This window comes from Hesperophylax consimilis, chromosome 22 (genome assembly GCF_061612785.1).
Source record: "Hesperophylax consimilis isolate HC1 chromosome 22, BYU_Hcon_1.0, whole genome shotgun sequence".
Lineage (NCBI taxonomy): Eukaryota > Metazoa > Arthropoda > Insecta > Trichoptera > Limnephilidae > Hesperophylax > Hesperophylax consimilis.
Genome location: NC_142857.1, coordinates 15,901,201 through 15,926,294, shown reverse-complemented (window position 1 = coordinate 15,926,294; position 25,094 = coordinate 15,901,201). Strand labels below are relative to the sequence as shown.

The following is a 25,094-nucleotide window of genomic DNA, read 5'->3' as shown; positions in this document are numbered from 1 at the left end:
CCTTATTGCAGTACGGGATTATTGGGTGGGGAGGGGCTTTTAAGGCTTCTTTACAGCCCATAATTACAATTCAAAGAATAATTATAAAAATCATCCTTAGAAAACCATATGACTCCCCTACTTTAGAGATATTTCAGGAATTTAATGTACCATCTATAACAGAATTGTATAAGAGAATCGCCTTATATCAAATTTATAAAGAATATTTTATTTATAAAATTCACCCCTCAGATAGCATAAGCAATAGATTCAAAACAAATGGCTTAATAGCCATTCCTATGCTTAGAACGACCACGGCTCAGCACCACTATTCGTATTTAGGTGTGAGATGGTACAATATATTATTGTCCAAAAATAAAATTAGTGTAACCGAAACTGTGAATTATGAACAATTCAAAAAGTTAATTAAGTCCCTAAAATTGGATAGTGATATATTGTACCCCTAATTTTCTTACACTTACTCAATCTGTAAAAAATATATATTAATTTGATTGTCTTTAAAAAAAAACTACTTTTCTAAATTTTTCTTGATATATTGTACCCTTAATTTCCTCACGCTTACTTAATCTGTAAAAAGATGAATTATTTTAATTATCTTTAAAAAAACAATTTTCTAATTTGTGTACCTATGTTAATATTATGTTTGTATTTATTTCAAAAGTTTTTGATTATTGTTTAAAAAATCATTAGAACTAAATGTAAAGACTCCTCCCATAAACACGAGCTCCTGGAGCTCAACTTATGGAGAAATAGAATAATAATGAACAAATTATTTATAAGTCTGCATATTGTTATCATTTATAATGTTAAATAATAAAAAAAAATAAAAAAAAAATATAGAAGATAGACGTAAAATAAACGATTTAACGTTCTTATTCAAAATACTTAACTGTAAATTCGACTGTTGTGAACTCCTGCAACTTATAAACATACATACACCCACAGTAACAACACGACAAAATACAATATTCTACAGCAGCACACATAAGCGTAACTACATTGCCCACTCTCCGATACAACGACTTCACACAATGGGAAATCATTACTTGGGTGATGCTGACATATTCAATACCAACTTGGCAAGTTTTGTGGATCATTTAAAACATTTATTTCAACAATACTCCTAAACACATCATGTAAACCTACAAATAGCTGTAATTTTCTGTTTTTGTTTCTTGTGTTTGTATGACTTGTTGCATAGCTTTTATCAAATGTAATTTTATTCTTATTTTTTATGTTTTAAAGTATCTGTCAAATTAAAATTATACTACCAACCATGTAAAAGCCCTCTGGGCGTTAAATAAATAAATAATTATGTTTCCATATTAATGTTTTGAGGAATGATATTTGAAATAATATGGTAAATGTAACTATATAACCATCACACCGTTTCTCTTAGATACTCGTTTATTATTCTAACTCTTGACATAGCCCGACTTAAGTATCTGATTCACTTGATCGTGCCATATCTTCCTATGGCGTCCCGACTTATTCTACCGTTCACATTTGCGTCATATATTCTCCATACACTCCTTTCTTCGTTGATTTGTTCTACATGCCCAAAGCATCCTTTCTTAATCTTACTCATTACGCTTACATCAGCCTTGCATTCTTTGCGGATCTCCACATTTATCACACGATCATACATGGTTTTACCACCTTCTGGAATCTCATTTCTACAGCATTTAGTCGATGGTAAAATAAATATTAGTAGATTATATATATATAAACAATCGCTCAAATAGATCGAAGATATTGAGATATGGATGGGAGAAAAACTGTAGCTAATAAATGTGATACCTTTTTTTATTTCATTTTCATTCAAAATGGCTTAAAAAGATTCAAATGACGCAGTTACTGTTTTTAACGGAAAATGGCTGCTTCAATATTAATGTATTATTTCTGAACAAACACGTACGTAACTACGTCAAAACCAACAAAAAAACTTATGTTTTTCTTGTTTGACTATCAACACAAACGCAACACACGAAATACGAAAACATGACGGCGACCAACAAGACAATTTTTTTGAAATAATTTACATATTTTTCACGAATTTATAAACAGTTGAATACACATCATGTTAATTTCTGTAATAATTTTAAAAGACAAAAGATTTACGAATGGAGTACAAGTGTCTTATATGACCTTCTTTTTCAACGGATACGATACGGTTCGAGTAGTCGATTGGAACATCATTTGTGAAGCTAATTGATATTTTGGCAACGTCTAAATGTTTGTTAAAGATCTTTGAATATTAACGATAAAAAAGTGTTTTGAATCGCAAAATAGTAGACTGTATTATTTATTGACATTCAAACGATTTTCCACGGTAGTCTGTATGTTGTTTTGAACTTGAGGGAATCTATTGAAAACTTGATGACATTGTGTTATTTAAATGTGAACAGAGCACAACAGTCTCAACCGCCCGGAGCAAGTAGGACTACGGCAACCCCAATGGATCCGTAGTAAGCTTTAAAAGAGAAGAATAATATTAATGAAGATGGTTTGAAAGGGAGATGAACCATTTATTGGATAACCGACACCTCTGCCATTGGTCACCTCACTTGGTTGACAGGTCATGGCGACGGATGCACCTGCCCACCTGCTGCGTGGCGGGCCGGATCTGGAGAGGCCAGTTTGGGAGACCCTTTGACCTCTCCATCTAGTCTTTCTTGACCTATCCTTCATACCATTTTCCTTAAAAAAACCCTCCACACTGCATCCCCAAAGATAAAATAGGCCCTGAATGAAATTATATTCCTCAGGGTCTCTTGTGTGGATTTAACCATAGAAAGGGATGAAGAAGAGAAAGATTGGGAAGTATCCAGAAGTTCAGATCTGGTCACGAAACACTGCTGAAATCAAAGATAATTTGTGTTCAGATATAGAAATATGTGTTGAAGTGTGACCGTAAAAATATTATTGATAAACGAATCGATAAAACCGTCCAACTTTATTGCATCATAAATCTAATGATGAAGATAACTTTTTCACTTGGAATATCTTACTTTTACGATCATCACAAAAACTAAGTGGCAAAAATAGTTTATTTCTCTACAAATAAACAATTTTTTCCAGTGGGTAGACAGTCTAGCTATATAAGATACAGATAGCTGACGTGCACCCATTACATCATTAGGAGATAGACATATACCATCGCAGACTTTTATGTAGGCGTTTTTAAGATATACAATTCCGTAGTACATTATTTTGATGTATCTCATAAGGTTTAGCCAGCGTTAGCAATGTAAACGCACGAAAATATATTTTTTACCACCTGATTACAAAACATCGACTTTTACTACTTTACACAAATATAATATGCATGTATTATATATACAAACCTTCCGGAAAAAATCTCTAAATGATATTGAAAACACTATCAAAATATGTTGCGTAGTTTAGAAGAACAAAGCGCACAAGCGCACAGACGCGGATATCGATTTGTTTTGTACTGTTTATAGACTAGAGTTTAGAGATGGCACGATCAAGTTAATCAAATACTCGAGAGAGAAGAGTATGTATTAGACAATTAGACCATAATGTATGAATTTGAATGAAGCAGTAGTGTGTGCCAAGACAGAATTTTACGGCTGTCTGGCTTATTTGTGAGAATTATATCAAACGTTTCGGGCAGCCTTATAGGGTTCACCATCAGGGCAGATTCGTGAAAGCTTGTTTTTTTTAAAGTAATTAAACCTTTTAAACATAACATTTTCATTAAATACATAATTTTTACACTGTATTATAATGTAAAATAAAAATGGGTAAAGAGCCAAGGCTCTTGTGTTTTGTGAAGGAATTCTAGCTCAATTTATAAATTTCTTAAATTACCATGTTATAATTTTATGGAATTTCTTGGTCGTTACCACTATTTTTGGCTCGGTACTTCATTTCCATTACGAGCTATGGAGTTTTAAAAGTCTATTTATCTATCAAAAGAAGGCAAAACTCAAAAATGTTCGTTCCTTATTTTTCAATTGCATAATGAGAAAACAGATAAAAAAAAATTATATCTAAACTCGGGCGAAACCGAGTAATAAAAATAACAAGTAACAGATGTACACATTTTTCTTTTCAGCCCGGGGTGTCCCTTCAATGGGCATTGTGGATGCAGTGAACAAAAAACAAAATAAACTAATTATAAATAAATAATTACAGCTCATTAAAAACTTATAATTTAAATAAATTACGACGTCACAATCTTTAAAATACCGTCCTTGTACTAGATACACTTTTAAACTAAAAAATGATTCCATATTATTTGATTCGCAAAATGATTTGTATGCAGAACAAGATGACCTCAAATAAATCCGAATTTTATCTGTATTAAAAAAACATTGTCGCCTTTGGCGCTATTATATTCTAAAAGTCATTGCTTCATTGACAAATCTTGGAGACATAGTATGTTTTATATCAGAGGTTCACAACACTTTTGACCGGATGTAAGTACAAGTGTCGCGAATAGTGATTCAGTAGGTACCTACAAATATTTTTCAAATGACTATTTTTTACACTACTTAAAATTTTGTTGGTAAATCCTGTTTTAATTTATATAATCCATTACGATAATCGTAAAACGGCACCATATAAATGTAGGAACTGTATTTAGCCCAGCCGAAAAAATCGCTGTGAAAGTGTTCACTTTGAAAGCTCATAATTTCGCTACATTTCGAGATAACGAAAAATTAATTTAACTTTATTATTATACATTTTCAGACAAACGAAAAAACATGAGACAACGCCATTACAATAAAGATGCCCGCCACAGACAAAAAAAGAGAAACCGTAAAAAAATCTTATTTTTAATCATTTTTTTAATTTGAGTTTATTTATGGAACATGCAGTTGTACATGTGAATTAATTTTACATTTAAATTGAATATAAAATAAACTAGTGAAGTTCCATTTATAATCTTCTTTTTGGCTACAAGTTAGGAAAAAAGTGGATAATTAAAGTTATTATTAAAAAAAGATAGACGAAAAGAATAAACAAACAATAAAAAAGTATCGTTTAGATTTAGGTACATTGTAAAGTTAATGTGTTTTTTAAGTTTTTTAGGGTACAGTGTATAATAACAATATCTCCTAGGGTGTTGTAAGTTTTGCAGATACGTCCGAGTGAAGAGTTTTGGCCGTATTTTGGTTTGAAATGTCGTATGTTAAATTAAAATAACTATTGATCAACATGTTTATGAAGCTTGTAATTTGGTGCAAGTGGGCTCGTGGGCCGCAGGTTGTGCATCACTGATCTAAGTCAACTGATTTCCTACGTGGATATTACCCAATAAGTCTTAAATTACTGAATGAGATTATACAAGTACTTTGAGATATTGTAATTTAAACAGATTTAACATGTTTAATATGTGTATGTAAGCACGGCATGCATCATTATGTTTGTTAGACACGCACATATTCACAGAAATTATATTTGCTTTTATTTTCGACGTGAAACGAATCGAGTTCGAATAAATTGATCGAGTCGAATCAATTCATACTTAATGCCATAAAGCTTTTTGGTATATCGACTTATTTTGTGCAGTAATATTTCATAAATTTACAACGAATGTTCGTTTTATTATTATAAATCTGGACAGACAGTTATTATGATAGGCAAATGTACCTCTATAGTCTATACTAACATGAGATCATTAATATATAAATACTGCCACATGATTTAGGAATGATCACAAACACTACAGAATTTAGAGCTAAACTTAAACTCACCTTTTCAGATAGTCAGAAACCTTTTTACTAAACGTATAAAAAATGTAATCAACTAAGAAATTGTAAGCTTTTTAAAGTCAATACATAAAAATTCTCCGGTCCAAAATAGTCCAGAATTTAAAAATAATATCAACTACACTTTAGCCACTAATCTTCTAATAAATGTAATATTAAGAGTAATAGAGAGTGAAATGGTAAATGTAAAATTATGTAATGTTAAGTGTTTCAATATAGTGGCCTCTACGTGCAAAGTCGTATCTTCTCCAAGCTCAAGCTTTTTTATATAAGTGTGTTTATCTGAAGCAACCTTAGTATGTTTTTCTGTTTGTAAATAATAAAATTAGATGTCAAACATGCAGGGGTAGCGATTCTGAAACTACTGGCAACATTGTTTACCGATATCATAAAGAGTGGTTATCTACCCAAAGACATGACAAAGACAATCATAATACCGATAGTAAAATCTAAACTGACAGACATAACTTTACAGGAAAATTACAGACCGATATCCATCGCCACAGCGACCGCCAGAATATTTGAACGAGTTCTCTTAGACCAAGTCGGACCCCAATTGAAAACGAAAGACAATCAGATGGGTTTCAAAACAGAATGCTCCACGGACTCAGCCATATTCTGCGTAAAACGGACGCTGGAATACTACAGGAAAAGAAAAACAACAACTTACGCATGCTTTTTGGATCTTAGTAAGGCATTCGACAGAGTTTCCCACCCCCTACTATGGAAAAAACTAAAGGAAAGAGGGATACCATGGAAAGTGGTAAAAATTCTCGAATCATGGCATCGCCAACAGGAAAACCTTGTAAAGTGGAAAGATGGATTCTCAGAACCCTATTTCTTGAAAAGCGGGGTCAGACAGGGTGGATGTATGTCCCCAGTACTGTTCAACTTATACATGGACGAATTAACCCACAGATTAAGCAATGCTGGAGTGGGCTGCCACATCGGAGGTCTATGTGTTAACAATATGAGCTACGCAGATGATATGGTTCTGATGGCACCGTCAATACGGGGATTAAGAATTCTCCTGAAAATCTGTGAGGAATTTGCTCACGAAACCAACATGATCTATAATGCGAAAAAAATAGCACTGTTGGTCATAAAACACGGGGAAGGCCCAAAAAACATTCCCCCAGTCTTTTTGAATGGTGAGATTCTGAAAACAGTAGAAACCACAAAATATCTAGGACATATCATCAACAACAAGTTAACGGATGATGAAGATATTGACAGGCAGAGGCGTGTACTGAGTATAAAATGTAACATGCTCAGTAGAAGATTCCGGCTCTGTAGTCCACGAGTGAAAAGGACGCTCTTCTTAGCCTTTTGCACCACCCTGTACACATGCGAGCTCTGGGCTAATTTCAAGAAAAAAACAATGGAAAGGCTTCGGGTTCAATATAATAACGCTTACCGATTGATGTTCGGACTCCCCAGGCACTGCAGTGCCTCCTCGATGTTAACAGAAGGGCGAGTTCCAGGATTTACAGCTCTGTTAAGAACCAGGATTGCAGGACTGAGGGAAAGGATAAACCATTCCAGAAACACTATTATCATAGAATCGCGTCTGACTTCAGGATCGAGCATTGAAGACCATTGGAGAAAGATACTTGCTCCCACAATCTTAGATCCGTTGGATTCCCGTGCTTCTCTGCTTTAACTTAATTTCATTTTTAATTTTTTAATCTCTTTTTTATTTATTTTATTTATGTTACTCTATGTAAATATTATTTGTACTTATCTCATCTATGGGATGTGTGGGATTGCACTAACCTCCCCACATCCTGGAATAAAGAATTTATTATTATTATTATTATAGGATCTCATAACAAATTGTACAGCGCCCTTTGAGGTGATTTTTAAATTTCTGATTATTATTATTATGATGAGAGAAAGATTGATGGTAGACCAAGCAGAGGAAGACTGACTGGTTCGAGTGCAGTTCTGCAGAAGGATGGAAAGCGATGCGTTAGTGGAAAGATTGGAAGTACCTACCTGGCTAGATCGCTAAACGCGGTTAAATTCAATTCTGAATGAGTTTTGTCTGTCACTAAGCAAGTGAAGTAATTTTATATAACTATTATGAATTCTAGCGAGGTCTTTTCAATGCTATTTATATATCTTCTTATGTTTATCTCTACCATTTGTCTTTGCTTTCATGTACCATTTTTAAATTTTTATATTTTATTCCGTGTTACTGATTTTGTAAATTGGACGTAAGACATAGTAACGTGAAGATTTAGCTAGAGGAGAATTGAACCCGCGACGCCCCAGTGCTAACACTTGGAACCCGAAGCTTTGGAGCATCACATAAGCACCATAACCGGTTAACACTACAAAACATGGTAGGACATACAATACTACAAAAACTACACCTTTTTTAATGTTAACATTTCACAAACAAAATTAAAAAAAGGATTAAAGGAAAAAAGGCCTCAACACGGGCAATCATCCAGTGAGGCTCACATTACCAAATAATATTTTATAAAAAAAATACTTCTAATGTATCATTGTTTCTGTCTTTTACCCTTTTATTCTAGGCCATCATTTCAAATTATGAAGACAGGGAAGTCGAATGTACATATTAATTATATTCAAATGGTAAACTTCATAATTGTACACGAAAGATTGAAGTCGAGTTCAGACTTACAAGAGATGAGATGTTAAACGGAAGGGAAACAAATTTAGATAACGCTTGATAGAAGAGAGGAAATTTGTTTAGAGAGGGACAATCAAAAAAATATGTGATCTTAAGTTTCCACTTCTCGATTACAAAAAGTACAATCCGGAGAGTTAAGCGCGTAAATTAAAAATATATACATAAAGAAACGGAGCAATATCCAATTCATATTCGATTTGTGAGGAAATTTATTTTTTAGTGAAATTGGGATGTTGTTGAAACCACGGTTTTGATGGGGTCCCCTTTATAACATATAGACAAAAATCAATAAAAATATTTAAATATTCTGCGAAAGGATAAAAAATAAGCTATTTATTTTACATATACCAACAGAGAAGATTACAAATTTATAACACGCGAAAGTAAATTAAATGAGAAATATACATATATATATGTGTTAATCTTCATCCTAACACAGTCTACGTTCACATCCTATCGAAGCGATTTCGAAATAATGACTATTTAAGTCGGGCAGGTACACACGTACATAGTAATAGTCACCCATTAGGTAATTAATGCCGTATCCTTTTTGGGTTGAGCTATGCATGGTGACAGCCAGTTAATTGGGATTCCTACATATTACCTACTTTTAATCTGGGTTGAGTTGTACTTAGAAAAATATCGTAAAAATCATTGCAAAATGCTTGGGTATTGCGCCTAGCAGCATCCTAATCGACGTTTTACAACATGCCTGATTATTGTGCCTAGGAGTATCCTAATGGATGTTTTACAATATGCCTGGGTATTGCGCATAGCAGCATCCTAATCGACGTTTTAAAACATGCCTGGGTATTGCGCCTAGCAGCATCCTAATCGACGTTTTACAACATGCCTGGGTATTGCGCCTAGCAGCATCCTAATCGACGTTTTACAACATGCCTGGGTATTTCGCCTAGCAGCATCCTAATCGAAGTTTTACAACATGCCTGGGTATTTCGCCTAGCAGCATCCTAATCGACGTTTTACAACCTGCCTGGGTATTTCGCCTAGCAGCATCCTAATCGACGTTTTACAACATGCCTGGGTATTGCGCCTAGCAGCATCCTAATCGAGGTTTTACACGATAGGTACTTGACGATTTTCCACAAGGGCCATATTTTCACATGAATAAATGCGTGTTCTATTTTGGTAAAGATATCAGTGATCATAACGGGAATCTATTTTTTAAATGCATCTATTTGAATTTCACTTTTGTTTTCGGTAATGAATGAATGCAAATCTTGGAGGCGGAAATTAACCCACTTCCCGATATTCTATCGAGAAGAAACTCGTCAGATATACACGTTGTCAATGACAATGCATTCTATAAACTTTTGATGGCAATCGCGTACAACCACAGGCGGTTTTATACACATTTATCTTAAATCAGATATCATTACAGCAGTATTAATATACGAAGTAAATGACGGTCCTACGATCGGAATTTAGCGAGGTTGGTGGGGTTGTAGACTCCAGTTCCTAGGTAGGAAGGTTTTATCTTATCCTTCCTTCCTTATAACGGCTCCACGAGCGACAACAGTAAAATTCCTTTCTTATAATAATGTACCTAATACATAATAATTATTATTGTCTCATATAGAAAGAAGCTATCTTGGTAAAAAATCTCAGGTGAAAAAGATGAGCCTTTATTATTTAATATGAGGGTATTAAAACTTAATCGACTTTTCGTGATGTGACGTCACATACCTACGTTGCGTTGGTATATGATACTCGCAGAGTGGCAAATACGTTGGTAACTACCTACAGTGGTGTGAATTAGTCTGGAATGTACCGAAAAAGCGACTTTATGGATATTTTTTTACATTAACCCCACACAGGAGGATTAAGGAAGATAATTTTACTCAGGGCCTATGTCATCTTTTGAGATACTGTGTGGATGGTATTTTAAAGGAAAGGAAGGATACGAAGTTCTGAGAAGGTAAAGAGTATGAGGGCTATGTAGGAATCTAGGGATTAGTGTAATATATCTACAAGGCGACTGGTCTACAAAACCAGCCACTTAAAACACACCTTACCCGATGAACCCGTGCACTACTGCTAAATCAGTAAACGTAGCGAAACACTTGAGGTGACCCATGGCAAAAGTGTTAAATGGTTATTTAATAAATGGTTCCCGGGGCGGCGGTACCCAAGCCCGCCTACCAAATTGTTGCTTCATAGTATAGGTATTACACAGAGAAAAAGAAGTATTGCTAATTTATTCAAAATATCTCCAAATGATTGTTAATCCGGTTAAAAACGAAATTGCAGGCCGATTTCTGATAAACAATTAGTAAATTCCATATCAGAACACGTGTTCATTCACCTGCATTTGCCTTGATAATATATAATGACGAAATGCTTTTTTTAATATTAAAGATAATATATATAAGTGCATCACAAGTTTTGTAGGTTGCAGATAAAATGTACATGATAATGTTGTAGGAAGATTGACGCAGAAGGTTTTTTAGACTAAATCTCTTTGAAGGAATTGATTTGTATGCAAATCTACAGTTTTATCCCGAGATTGATGAAATTTTGCACACTTGATCTTCAAAACAAGAGGATGTCCACTGCATACATAAGATTTAAAGGACGCTAGGGACTTCAGCTAGTATTATATGAAAATAATTTTATCATCGATTAAGGATTGTATTGAAAAACACTGAACAAACGAACGGCGTCTTGTCTTTTTTTCCTTTTAATGAATACTTAAAGCTCCACAGCTCATGATGGAAACAACATTGACAGCTAATAATAGTGGAATTGATACACACTATTAAATTACACTCCAAAACCAAATATTATAAATAAATTACCTACTTTGTTTGGACCACAATATTTTTTGTCATACCTCCACCCCCACTTCAACACTTAATAAAATAAGTTCACTAACTATTTTTAATGTTAAGTTATATAGTTTGTCCTGAAAAGGGAACGGTTGTTTTGAAACCGGTCGGCGTTAATATTAATTATATACAGTGGTTGAAACAAAGTAATTGTTTCAATTATTTATAATGGATAACCAGTAAGAGAAATTGTTCACATTTATTTTAATAGCCTGCATCGACAAGAACTTTCTGATTTTGTGTAAATTTTAAAACCAAAAAAATATTTGTCTTATTTTTGGCAACTTTTAATAAATTGTTACCGCTCTTTCCAGATGTATTCTCATCAGTGTAGGTACCTACGTGGGCTAGGTTTAGTTCAGGAGTTCATAGCCAAGTTCATTAACTCGTATCGATATAGTCAATAATGGGAAATGGACTCTGGGTGCTTTCAAGTCTGCAACGAAATAATAATTTTGAAAATTAACCGTGAATAAGTATAAAATGATAAATAAAACCTTCCAATAGCCATTTAGGTCTTAAACCCTTAATGTTGTTGAGCTTTATAAGCTGATAAAGTTGTAGAAGAAATAAAATATGGCCAATGAATGGACCGCATTATGCAGAAACCACCTTACCCACGATATGCAATATACAGGTTTTCCAATAAGAGATGTTATTTTGAATAGCCCGCTATTTCGGTAGATGTTACTTTTGAAGTTGTTATTTTTTGACATTTAACAAGTAGAAACTACGCCATTCATAAAATGGAACGATACACGCTTCAACAACGCATTGAAATTATTAAAATTCACTTGAGTGAATCAAATGCAAATCATCTTGAGTGATGAGGCCTATTTCATTGTCAACAAGCAAAATTGCTCGGAAAACTCAAGAATTATTGTTGAAAAGCCTCTCTATCCTCAACCAGTGACTGTTTGGTGCGTTTTGTGGTCCGGCGGAGTCATCGGACCTTACTTTTTCGAAAATGAGGCTGGAGCAACAGTTACGGTGAATGGTTGCGCTATCGAGAGATGATTAATGATTTTTTATAGACGGAATTGGATGGTATTGATCTGGACAACATTTACTTTCAACAAGACGGCGCTACGTGCCACACAAGCAACGAAACCATTGATCTTTTACGATTGAATATCAAAATAACACCTCTTATTGGAAAACCCTGTATATAATAATAACGGAACTTTAATAGAACTTTCACATAACTCGAAAATCAACTTTGAAATTTGATGAATTATTTAAATTCTGCGAAAAAACCGGTCCTAAGTTATAAAGTTAATTATTGGCCAGTTGTTTCACAAACCTGAAATTATAAAAGAACTTGAATATAACCTTCACAGAACTTGAAAATCAACTTTGAAATTTGATGAATTGTTCTAATTCTGTAAAACAACCCGTCCTAAGTCTTCAATAGAAATAAGGGTAATTTTTGGATAGGGCCTGACACGCTTATTACGAATATTTTTTAGAAAAAAACTTTATATTTGCCTTAATTACTATAAAAGAAAACTTTTTGCATTTCGGGTGGCGGAAAATTATGAATTTAAATTTTCAATTGCGTTAACCAAAATTCACTTCGCGAATTGATGCGGCGGCAATCAGCTGCCATTAGGTACGTCACTGTTATGTTGGTATCCCTGATACATTGCGTAGATACGACTATGGCTAACTTCGTGGAATACAAATGGATTTGTGTCACAAACCATGTTACACAAACCTCGGTATCCCACGAAGATAGCAACGGTCGTATTTAGCTCTTGTTAATGCATCAGTGATACCAACATATCAGTGCGTTCCTAATGGCGGCGCGTTGTCGCCACATCGATTCGCGAAGTGAATTTTGGTTTTACGCAATTGAAAATCAAAATGCATAATTTTCCGCCACCCGAAATGCAAAAAGTTTTCTTTTATAGTAATTAAGGCGAATATAAAGTTTTTTTCTAAAAATTATTCGTAATAAGCGTGTCAGGCCCTATCCAAAATTTACCGAAATATGTTATAAATCGGTAGAAAATCGACATTGGTTTCCATAAAAATCTACTTGGAAGGCACCTCTAGTGTGTATTATCGGTACATTAGCTGACTTTTACCCGGCGTAGCTGGGGGTTATCCTTATGAGAAGACATATTCCATCGCGGAAGTTTCTGTAGGCCTTTTTAGATATAAAATTATGTCGTACATTATTTTGATGTACCTATACATCTCATAAGGTTTAGCCAGCGTTAGCAATGTAAGCGCCCGAAATTTTTTTTTGCGACTTGATTACAAAACATCAACTTTTCTAAAATTTATATAAATATAATATCCATGTATTATATGTATAAACCATAGACATATGAATATTAGTAGACCTGCCCTAAGTGATTAAAAGCGTATTATCCCCACTCCCCATACCGGTTCCATTGGAGCCGGCTGGGCTCGCGTATGGCCTCAAGTGAAATTTGAAAACGTGACGTCATCATTCTTGTGCGAACTATGGTCGAGGCATCATCGGTTCATTTTACGAAATAACACGGCAAAATGTTGACTTGTGATATGAAAACTTGTAAAAATAGATGTGAAAAAGAGAATAAACCCAATTGTCGTATTACATTCCATAAGTAAGCATTATTTTACTTTATTTTAAGCTTATTCACACCGTATTATATGGATCAGTTTTAGAAACATATACTATCACATCACAATGTAGCGATTCTCAAGTGTGCTCATCGTTGTTTACTGGGGTAAGTAAATTATGAAACATTTGTAAAAGTGTCTTAACTAAATACTCTGAAACTAACTACGACTCTGCAAACAGAAGAAATTTACTTTGCCGAATTTGGACTTCGCAAATTAGTTCATAACGTGGCGAGTAATTTGCGCTCCCATGTAAAAATGTCTATTCATTCAAAAGCAGATTTTAATTTTAAGAACAAAATGGTGATATTATAATGCGAGATGCCTATTTACTGTCAGATTGATTTATTGACGAATCACAGTCAGCTTAACCCCCTTCGTTCTTCAACAGTTGATTTTACCCCTCGCCATTATCTTCTCGTCTATTAATTCCTATGTCTGTGGTATAAACCTTCCAAAATAAATTCTCCAAATGTTTGTGAAAACCATATCAAAATATTTTCTTTAATTGAGAAGAACTAAGATCACTAACAGACAGACGCCAATAGCCACTTTGTTTAATACTATTTATTAGTTTGAGATGATTAGAATCAGCGGAATGTAATAAAAGAATGACCATTTTCAAATATTCAACGCACATTAATTTAAAACCGATACTGTAAAACTATCCATAACCTGCCTTCGGTCAGAGAGCAATGTACGCCACTGACTTGACGGGACGAGTGCAATGATGGTATTTGGGTAAGAGGGAAGATATTTCAGAAATACAGCAAAATAATATTTTTACTTCCCAAACCTTTGGGCGGTTGTTACACGCCACTGGTTAAACCTATGTTACCTTTATCTCAAGTGATACTATCACATTATCATGAAAAATGGCTTATTACTTGTGTTATTATTCATTTGAAACAAAAAACAATAATAATTAACAAAAACCAATTTCTAACGACATTCAATAATAATCCACAAGTATGAAAATAACGTGACTTACGCAAGGATCCATGGAACATTAAAAGAAAGTGTTAAGTCTTCCCAGAAAATAATTAATTTGTTTATTCAAGCATAACTTGGACAGAATACAGAACAGATAATTAATATTTATCGTGAATTTGCCAAGATGGCAATATGTTCTTTTTCCTACACACAGGATACTGTAATGTCATTTCTGAAGCTAATTTCCTGTTTTCGTTTTTTAGTGATAAACGTTTGTTTGAAGAATTTTACCCAGAACTGCCAAAAGGCATTTAAAAAACCCATAAACAAATCTTTAATAAATTTAACACCATGTTGACATTTTGCAAATGTAGTAAAATCATGATAATAAACGGTATCGGAAAAGGAAATAAGCTAGTTCACACGAATAGATTCAAAAAAGATTTCAAGGACAATGTAAGCCAATGAAGAAACTCTTCAATGTTTTCGAATTATAGAGCTAATTGGTAGAGAAATGAGTTTCAGAAAAATATTATACGTTGTGCAAGTGGATGGAACATTGAAAGCAATACTCTAGCACTGACTTAGTGCCTTTTGATTCTAGCCCATTAAGCACGCGCTCTTTTTTATGTGACACCTCAAAAGAGTGCCACTGTCTGTACATTGTAAAGACAGGGGAACTATTTCGCCACTCGGTTCGGCATCGTTGTGAGGCGGATTAAAGTAGGGGCTGTAGAAGGTATTTATTAATGCAGGTCTTGAAGAGGCCCGGATTATAAATATGAAGGAGGAAAAACAGATTCGTTCCACATACGAGCCGACTTACAAACTAGTCGAAGAAACGACCCGTTCTCATGAAGCCAACAATCAAACGTGTACTGGTGTTCCGCTCGAGTACGTTGAGTTTCAAGCACGTGCACCGGTGCATCGGGAATCAAAGATGCTAGCTCCTTTGAGCAGGCTGTCCCTCCCACACATGCATGACATCGTATATCACCATCCCATGTGAATCCCATTCACAATGACGATGAAACACAGTTCTGCGTATGAAATTTAAGCAAAGAACGATCAGACTTTTGGATCACGAAACAAGCCCACATGGAATTTCTTCTTTATTATATGGGATTAAGGATGAAATCAGTCGGGAATGTCCTAGGAAGAAGAGATCAAGTGAAACTAATAGGTAGGTCACGTCAGCAATTGGAATAACGGAAGACATCAACGATGACAGAAGAGTGAGTATGTATAAAAAAATTTGCAGTGGGTGGCCAAATTACTGTAACTATTTACCCTAGAATTTTAAAATAAATTTCTTTTAAAGCACACATAAATTGATTGATAATTATTAATTTAAGTCAGAAAAGTATAAAATAAAGAGGTAAGCGATTCACTACACTCGAAATTAACGAAAAAATTGTGACATTTGCCTGGAAACAGGAATAAATGTACGAAGGAGTTACGCTAGTTAAGAGTGCGAAGGATGAAAATTATAAATGAAACCGGAATTACTATTTCCGTTAGAAAGCATTCAGAGTATACTAAAAATGTGCCAGCTGTAACTGACGCCAAGAGAAGTTCAACTAAATATTAAGAAATTTTGTATTATGCCTTTTCTCAAGTACGCATTATTTAAAATAAAGTAATTTATTTTTAATTACATGAGAAATAATTAAATTTAAAAAAACACATTAAAGTATAAATTTCCACTACTTAAAAATATTATACAGCCTCGAACTAATGATAATAATTTTGCATCTGTAACTAATAATAATTGGCCACCCACCGTAAGTGTGATTATTTAAAATATATTATACGTTCCAGATATGTATATGTTGAAATCGAATCGATCTGAGTAGCCAGGTACTTCCCGACCTTCCGCTTCCCGCTTTTTAGACTCCCTTCATCCTTACAGCATACCCCACTGGTTTCCAACAGTAAGAACTCTTGCGCGGTACTCCCATAAAAAAGCTTGAATATATATTTTTTTTTAAATCGATATTTTATTTAAGTTTGTAACAGACGGGTTAAACAAAATTATACGTATCATTTTATTTGCTTTGGAGAAATACAAACATCACTTTCTCTTCTCGTCTTCCGGTCGTTCTTCCATACATCAAAAGCAGCCGTTATAGAACCTAATTGACACGAATGGCGTATTAAAGTAATATAATTTTTACTAGTAATACAATACTGCAATTAACGTATTATTGGCACACATTCCGAATCGTAAACCGAAATTTCCAACAATAAAAAATATATGGGATTCCTTCGCATCTATCAATCAAACATAAAACTGAAATTTAATGGTATGAAGTCTCAAATAAAAACGCTATGAAAATTCCACAGCTTTTCCTATATAAATTTCAAGTTCAGTACGTACATATATTATAGACTAGCAGACGTGTACCCGGCGTTACTAGGGTTTATCCTTAAGAGATAGACATACACTGCGGCGGATTTTTCTGTAGGCCTTAAAGATATAAAATTCCGTAGTACATTATTTTGATGTATCTCATAAGGTTTAGCCAGCGTTAGCAATGTAAGCGCCCGAAAATAATGTTATTACGACTTGATTACAAAACATTAGACTTTTCTCTACTTTCTAAAAATACAATATGCGTCTATTATATATATATAAACCTTTCGGAAGAAATTCTCTAAATGATAGTGAAAACCCTACTAAAATTAGTTGCATAGTTTAGAAGAACGAAGCCCACAAACAGACAGACGCGGATAGAGACTTTATTTTATACTACAGGGTTTTCCAATAAGAGGTGTTATTTTGAATAGCCCGCTATTTCGGTAGATGTTACTTTTGAAGCTGTCATTTTTTAACATTTGACAAGTAGAAACTACGCCATTAATAAAAATGGAACGATACACGCTTCAACAACGCATTGAAATTAATAAAATTCACTTGAGTGAATCAAATGCAAATAATTTTGAGCGATGAGGCCCATTTCCACCTCGGTGGCTTCGTCAACAAGCAAAATTGTCGCATTTGGGGCTCGGAAAACCCAAGAGTTATTGTTGAAAAGCCTCTCTATCCTCAACGTGTTACTGTTTGGTGCAGTTTATGGTCCGGCGGAGTCATTGGACCTTACTTTTTCGAAAATGAGGCTGAAGTAACAGTTACGGTGAATGGATTGCGCTATCGAGAGATGATTAATGATTTTTTATGGCCCGAATTTTATGGTATTGATCTGGACAACGTTTACTTTCAACAAGACGCTACGTGCCACACAAGCAACGAAACCATTGATCTTTTACGATTGAATATCAAAGTAACACCTCTTATTGGAAAACCCTGTATTTAGAGATGATATTGAGTATCCTACAAAAAAATATGATAATACAAACACTTGTTTTTTCATAGCATTAGCATTTTTTACATAGCATGGTTTTATATTTAAAGTGAAGAATATATGAGTAAGAGGAACGTTGGAAGGTGTCTGACTATTCAGATTTGGTCACTAAACACGGCTAAAGCCATTTCAAGTCGCGTTTCGATTCTGAATATTGTTGTCTTCTACCACTCACGAGCGTTGTTAGAATATCGCTTTACCGCTGAGACCGAGATTATAATAATTACAGGTAGGAACTTAATTGCTAAAAAATAATCTTGGAATGCTTTCTGGGTAAAGATTGTTTCGCTCTGTTAGCTTAGTCCTTGGATGCAAGATGAGCATTGTTTTATTAAGAAGATACTTGCCTTCGATAAATATGCGCATATGATATAGTGTTTGTAAGAATATCTGGATATACAAATACACAAGAAGCCGGCAATATCAGAAGACATTCGAACTTTGAAATGTCAAGGAAAACTCGAAATACCTAATATTATTGAAATTAGGTATAGATTCCACAATCTACAGCCGTACATAAATTACTATCCACTCTAACATTATGATAAAAATATAACAGTATTATTTTATAAGAGGTAATAATTTTATGAAATTAATTTGTATTATTTCATATACAAATAAACTACTTGGTTTCATCACTAGAATCACTTCGGACTTCAAAAACGTAAATACCCTTAGAACTCTTTACTGCTCCTTGGTTCGCCCCCATCTTGAATATGCTTGTGTTATCTGGTCTCCTTTTTGTGCTGTCCACATTCGACGCATTGAATCTGTTCAACATCGGTTCTTAAGAGGGATTGCTAGGAGGCTAGGATTAGAAAAAGGCAAATACTCATATATATGATGAAATTGAACTAACTCTAAACCTCTCTCCTTTGGAAGTCCGTCGGGAAAGAAATGACCTCATTTGCTTCTTCAAAATTATAAATGGTATTATTGATTCACCTACTCTACTGCAACTCATTCCCTTCAATATCACCTCGCAAAGACTCAGAAATAATGAACTGCTCTTCCTCAACCATCATTGGATAAATTATGGATATTATTCACCATTGTCCAGAATGTGTAGACTGGTCAACTCAAGTCAAAACCTTAACTTTTTTGGGATAAGTCTGAATGATTTTTGCCAGTCGCTAAACAAGTGACGGAATATTATATGTGTCCTGTGGTCCTGACCCACGGCGTATTCTTGACTTGATTCGACTTTTCACTTTATTTTCTTATATTATATCTGCCTTATGTCTTTGCTTTAATGTACCTTTTTCTCTACTCCTGTATTTTTCATTTTACTGTATTCGTGTTATTATTTTGTAATTTGTCCGTTAATAAATAAATAAATACATATTTGTAGTATTTATTTATTATAATATATGCATGTAGAATATATACTACTAGAATCAGACGGAGAAAACTTACTGATATAAAATATTGCTAATTTATTAAGAATCTCTTCAAATTATTCGTAATCCGGTTAAAAACGGGATTGCAGGCAATTAACGAATGAATTGATAGAGATCCTAATAAACTATAATAATTATAATAATATCTTTATTTAGGAAAGTTTACACATTACAACTATAAATAAATATTATGGTGTACATTGATTTGTAACTTTTATTTTTAAGGTTATAAAATTAACAGAAAAATACAAACATAATATGATGAAGGTAAAAAGAAAATAAAAGTGCAGTTAGTTGAGGTTTCTCAAATACCGCCTGACTAGGCTAGCCTGTGTTGAGGCAGAATTTTTCGTGTTAGTTCCTAATACCTTTGAAAATACCTATACTTGTATTAAGACGTATTCGCTCAATAATGTGGTGACTTCAATAACTGCGAATTTGGGTGAATGCACCGGTGAAGGCCCTATTCTTATTTTTGATCCAAATTTTTACATTATCTTTGAAATTTTTTTGTGAATCACATTGTTTAATGCTGTCCATTAGTAAAATACGAACGTAGTATCACGATGTCTAATATTTAAGCATTTTGTCGTTTTATATTAAAGATGGAAATGCAGGTGCATGAACATGTATTCCGATACAAAATAATTTAACAGGAAACGGTCTGCAAACCGTTTTTTACTGAATTATCAATAATCTGAAGAGATTTTTAATTCATTAGCAATATTGGTTTTCCTCGGTGCATTGCATACTGATGGAAGACAAGTAGGCTTTGCTTTGAATGTCTTTAACCATGTTTGGTGACCATATCTGAACAGCCAGCTACTTCCCAACCTTATAATAAAATTATGCACAGTATGATGATATTAAATTATATACTTACAATAATTTTAATTATATAATTAATACTAGGTGATGGGAATAATAAACTTCTAATGTCACGAATAACGTTTTAATAATTATCTACAAAGTTTTCAACAATTTACTGCCAACTTACTTTAGAGACAAACTGCATTTCAATAAAGACTACCACACAAACCGTACAAGACAGAAAAAAATTGAACTAATCAAAAACACAGAAATGTTTTCTCTATAAAGGCATACAAATGTATAACTGTGTTCTTCGTGAAATTTGAATTGATCCTAGATTAAGAAAAATGTTAAAATTATACATGGAACACATGTTAGAAATAAGCAATGTGTAAATTGAAATCTAAAAAAGTATTATATGAAAATGAAATACTTAGTAATGTATACACAACTTTTAATTAATAATAATCTACATATTTCAAAGCAAATGACTTCTTCGTCAGGATAATGAAAATTAACTTAATCAATTTGTTAATTTTCATAATACTGACGAAGAAGCAAGCCATTGGCTTTGAAACATATAGATTATTATTAATTGACACAAAGTAAATTAGCAAGTATTTAAGAAGTTAAAAAGTATGTTTATGTTAGGCCACATGAAGTGGATCTATTTGTTTTGAGTTTAATAGAATAAAAAAACAAAAACAATAAATCGAAAAACTTATGCGCATATTATTTTTTAATGAAATTGGAATTCTGACAAATCAAATACATAGATGTTTCTTAAGGCGATGCACTACGTCGTGTAATATTTTAAATGGAGCCGCTATCAATAACAACCCTTACGTAGATGGCGATAAGGTTTAAATTCCCGCTTAACACCATCCGCCTGTTTTGATTTATGCAAGAAAAAAACATGGCCAAAAAGTGTCTTTTATTTTATTTTCTGGATGTTCAGGCATAAATATTTAAATGTTTTCCGATCATTTTATAAATAACTTAATTTGTCACATTATACAATAAAATCATAAACGAAAATGGGTTCGTAAGTAGGAGATTTTGAACTTTTAAGCAGTTTTCATAGGCCTAATAAATCATTTTTTTCTGGGCTTATAAAAAGACTCATCTAAAAGATATTCGATTATTTCAAAGGCCAAGATTAATTAAAGCAGTATTTAATTAAAGCATCTGAAACATTTCTAGTCGACCAAATTTTCAAACCAAAAACACGTGATTTTGCATTACTACGTATGGCAATGGTAATTAGTAATTGGTAATTAAATGGAAATGAAGTGTTGTTTTTTTTGTATTTATGCGTATTATTTACGATCGAGAAAGTTACTTATTAACTTTATTGAATATTTGAGTCAGGTCTCTTCATAAAATGGAATAGTTTTTAGTTTGTATTCTATTATGCATGAATGCAAACACAATAATATATAATGAAATATGTAATATTAAATAAATATGTAAATAGGTTCATAAAAATAAAATTAAAAAAAAAACAGGATATCGCCGTACAGAGAAGCAGTATTTTCCAGAATTAATTTCTGGAAAACTTATCGAATTCTGCTGCCTGCCACAGACTCTTTTAAAAACTTTGGTTGATTGAAACTTCTCTGCAAAATTGAACTTTAATGCATCTTTTATCATCTCCCACGCATATGTACATAGTTATTTCTTGTAGTAATTAAGTTGAAACCAACTGCTAATTATATATTTTTCGCGAATTGCGTTGTGCGGAGTTCGACAAGTTCATCTTAATTTCATTAATGGACACACACAATCCGTTATTTAAACACATTAATGATTTGAAAAAACTCACACCTGATTTGATTACACTTGACACAATTTTTAGCTTAATTTCTACCTGTTTCCATTTTACTTACGTACAACTTATGAAGGTATCGTAACGAATAAAAAAGAATGTTAAAAAAATACTTACATTATGAAATCCAGTCGATCAATCCAAAATCTTTGAAAAGCACATGAACTAAACCAATAATTTATTCTTCACTTAAAACGATATAACATTATTAAATACAATAATCAATTAATAATTATCATTTTAATATCCAAGACAACACATATTATTATTTTATGGCATACAAAAACACAGCGATTTTAGTTCCGCTAAATAATATTAATTGCTGCCATATACTCGTTTCTCCGCAGCCAGAATTTGTTCCAATTTCGTATGCCGGTTTTTTAAACGTAAATGAATTTCACAAAAAAAATGCGGAGCACCACTCAAACACGTCCGTCACCTGCGAATGCGCAGGTAGTACTGACGAGATTACCTGTTCTCGAATCAAGCCGGAACATACAATCAGGTGGCAATAAAAAGACCGTACAATATAACAATCACGAGTAGAAAAGCATCAAGAGATAAAGGCGTATAAAAATTTGTTTCCTTTTGATGGTTGGTTAATTTTGATTAGGCGTCTATTAGATTTTCTCGAAGACGTTTGTGAATGGGATCTTTCATTGGATAGTATGTCTTCTAGTATTATTCCCTCTGCACTCTGCACCACAAACAATGCCGCTGGCTGTCAATTTCGGAACTGTGTCCCATATTTCAACATAATAAAGAGAGATGTAAAATGTAATACAGAAGATACGCGAATAAACCGCTCCTAGTGGAAGTGAAATTATTGGAACGGAATTGTGTTCATATTTTGAATCTCCCATTCTGATGGTTTTTTTAAGTTTTACCAAAAACTCTCGATTTCGTTTTTATTTAATTATTTATTAATTTCTTTGCAAGGCTAATAAAAAAAATTGATTCCGGAGTATAAAATCGACGGATACTATAAAGGATTTCCAAAAATACGGAATAAATATATTTTAAAAAAAAACTCTTCAATTATTTTTTTATTTATTTATTGGTAAAGGTAAGAGACAAACAGCTTATACATAAAATATAAATATATACATGTTAAATACAGTCAAGCCAAAAAAGTCTCCTATATTAAAATTGATTGGAGATGGAGTTTTATTGCATAAAAAATATGCAATAAAACTCTGCATATATATATATATATGCATATTTTAGGTGAGGTGGGTAGGAATAGGAATTTGGGATGAGGATAGGAGATGCTCTGGATACATTCCATACTATTGTATTAATTTTCGATCGTACGTGTTACTTCTAATCGATATTTGTGAAGTGTATTGCTAAAAATGTCTATGTTTTGAAATATAGTATTATATTGGGCACATATACGTAGAATTGGTGAATTTTTTCTAAAGTTAGTTCTATATGTAGGTAAATGAAACAAATGGGATTGCCTTGTTGATCTTGTTGGAATATGAATATTTATTAAATTGTTTAGCTCTGGTGAGTCGAGGCCATTGTTAAGAATTTTAAATAATAAGATTTGGTCAAAAATCAAACGTCGTATATGAAGGGAGTTGAAGTTGTGTTAATTAATAGAATCGGTGTAATTTGAGAAATTTTTGTTTATAATTAATGTGTTTAAAAAACCAGTTACCCCAAGATAAAACTATATCAAGAGATTAACTTATTGAAATTTGAAAAAAAATTGTATGAATATAACACAAGCCTTTCAATCTACAATATACAAAATGGACTTATTCACACGAACACAACATTCGTAAACATTATTATAATACAAGACAACATAATAAATTGTGCTTTAATACAATAAAGACTGAAAGTGGTAAAAGAAGCATGGGCCATACACATTTATAATCTCCTTCCCAATAGCCTGAAAACTGTACCTCTTGTTGCTGTGGCTTAGTCTGTCTGTGCAGAAATAGAAACAATAGCGTCAATCTGTCACAGGTGACAAAAATCATGGTTTTACCTGTCACTGATGACATCTATATGAAATAGATATGTAAAAACACACGCTTATTCGAATGCAAAGTTGTGTCTAAATTTCAAAGCAATCGGTGAAGTGATCATAAATATAATGCCTTTAAATGTGGATGCAAGTAGGTACAACATAGTTGTGAGATTAGATTAATATCATACTCGTATATACAGGTGTCAGGAGATAAAGTGAACTAACTTCGGGAGGTGATTCTACATGACATGAAATAAAATACCATTATTTCCAGTGCTTATTTTCCCGTACAAAAATATTTTTTCCATTGTAGAATATTTATTTTCCCATTGATCCCAACCGAAAAAACTGGACACCCTGTATTTAAGGTAATATCATTGAATTATGTAGTTAGAAAGCGAAATATGTTTATGCTAAAAAAAAAAAAAAATTATGGTTTATACGCATCAGTGTTTCATAAAAAACTTTTTCAGGAAAACTTGTGCTGAGATGGTCACATATTTTGACTAAGTGTCAGTTGTTTCGGAGAATTTGAACAATTCATCAAATTTCAACGTTCATTTTCAAGTTCTGTGAATGATTTTTTTAAGTTCTGTTTTTATTTCAGTTTTTTCAAGCAACTAGCCTACAATGAAATAATAACAGAACTTGAATAGGACTTTTACAGAACCCGAAAATGAACGTTGAAATTTGATGAATTGTTCAAATTCTCCGAAACAACCCGTCCTAATTGTTGTCAATAATATAAATGTGACCATTACTGTGAATTGGTTATACATATTAGAGAAAATGTAATTTTTTTAATAGCAATAAAAACAGATAATTACAAATTATTATATCCAACTAGTGGACCTTCTAATGTCTTCTCGGGCGTCCCCGACTACTTCTACCATTCAAACCAAA

At 33.1% G+C, this 25,094-nt stretch overlaps 1 protein-coding gene across 2 annotated transcripts in view; it reads right to left on the bottom strand.

Annotated features, from left to right (window-relative positions):
• LOC149412911 (uncharacterized) overlaps positions 1 to 22,652 on the bottom strand; it is a 222,068-nt gene extending 199,416 nt beyond the window's left edge. For both annotated transcript variants that reach the window (XM_089645502.1, XM_089645503.1), the window contains exon 1: positions 22,325 to 22,652. The gene's annotated coding sequence lies outside the window, so the exon portion shown is untranslated. The remainder of the gene's footprint in view (positions 1 to 22,324) is intronic.
• Between the last annotated feature and the right edge of the window lie 2,442 nt (positions 22,653 to 25,094).